General features: G+C 55.0%; 1 pseudogene; it reads right to left on the reverse strand.

Annotated features, from left to right (window-relative positions):
- Positions 1 to 403: 403 nt before the first annotated feature.
- Positions 404 to 1044, reverse strand: LOC109551374 (pre-rRNA-processing protein TSR2 homolog; annotated as a pseudogene).
- Between the last annotated feature and the right edge of the window lie 397 nt (positions 1045 to 1441).

The following is a 1441-nucleotide window of genomic DNA, read 5'->3' on the forward strand; positions in this document are numbered from 1 at the left end:
CGTTCCCAACCCAGCCCGAGTTTGGTTCCCTGGCGCTGAGAACTGGTCCTCTGCTGGTCCCCTCCCCTCACAATCCACCTGCCCACTGTCTCCAGTCAGGGTTAGCTCCCCTCCGGCCCCACCCACACCCCATGCCTCGCCCATCACACTGACTGCACCCAAGAGGGCTGCGCTGGGAAACCAGGCCTCATCACTCAGTAACTTAGGGCCCAAGGGGGTGATGTGAGTGGGGTCCCACCACCCCAAGACCAGGCCCTTCCTCCCCTGGAGGAGGCTGGATAGGGGATGGGGAAAGGGTTGCGGGGGGCGGTAACCAGTCCAGAGGGCCACAATCCTCCAGAAAACTCCTACAAAGGAGTCTCAGACAACCAGCAAACAAGGGCCCCAACCATTTCCAGCCCCATCATTTTTCTCTCTGCACAATGAGCCGGCCATCCTCCATCATCTCCTCTTCCTTAATAGTCTGGGAGTGGGGACCCGAGGGTTCAGGCCAGGGGCAGACCCCACCTGTAGCTGTGACTCCATCTCCGCTGGGGGTCCACATCATCCTCACCCTGGTCAGTCTCTCTGGCGGGCCTACGCTCTGAGGCTCTGACCCTGCACTTCCTTTGGGAGATGGGGAGCCCACTTCCCTCCGAGCAGCCCCATCACCCTCTGGAGGTGGTGGGACTGGTCTGCAGAGGCTGGCTCGCCATCCTCCCCAACCACACCACACTCCTTGGTCGTGAGCTCCCGAGGGAGTTTTCTGTCTCATCTAGCTCCAAGTCAGTTGCTGGGTCCACGACGTTGGTGGGTGAAGGTCCAAACAGTGAGCCTTTTATTCGCGGAGGTGCTCACTGTGGAAGAAGCACTCCTCCACTGCACACCCCCACCACGTGGCCTTCCCCTGGCTCTGCGGGCCCCCAAGGCATTCTCCACCCGGATCTGCAAGGCCCGCCAGGCTTCTAGCGCTGTGCAGTCACTAGTTCCCAGAGTGCTCACCAATTTTCCCCATCTGGCTGTAGGCCCCACAAACAAGTAATACAGTTGTCCCTCCGTATCCATGGCGGATTGGTTCCAGGACCCATCCGCAGATGCTCATTACATAAAATGGGTAGTTCAGCGGGCACTCCGTATCCACGGATTTCGCGTTCTCGGATTCAACCAACTGTGCATTCGCGGATATAGAGGGTTGACTGTACTGTACTTAAACTGCAAAACTGAACACTTGGAAGATCGTTTAGTGGGCCTTGCGGGTTATGTGGGGCTAGTAGAACAACATCTAAAATCATACATTAAATTTGATGGTCAGTGCGCAAGAAAAATGGTTTCAATCATAAATATTCATGTGAAAATTTTAATGGATTTTGTACAGACAGTGCTCGGTGTTATGCTATGGAGAAAGTCTAGCATTTCAGCCAAATAGCCAAATACAGAAACAAATTTGCAAATCTGTTAACTT

This window comes from Tursiops truncatus, chromosome 20 (assembly GCF_011762595.2).
Source record: "Tursiops truncatus isolate mTurTru1 chromosome 20, mTurTru1.mat.Y, whole genome shotgun sequence".
In the NCBI taxonomy this organism is placed as follows: domain Eukaryota; kingdom Metazoa; phylum Chordata; class Mammalia; order Artiodactyla; family Delphinidae; genus Tursiops; species Tursiops truncatus.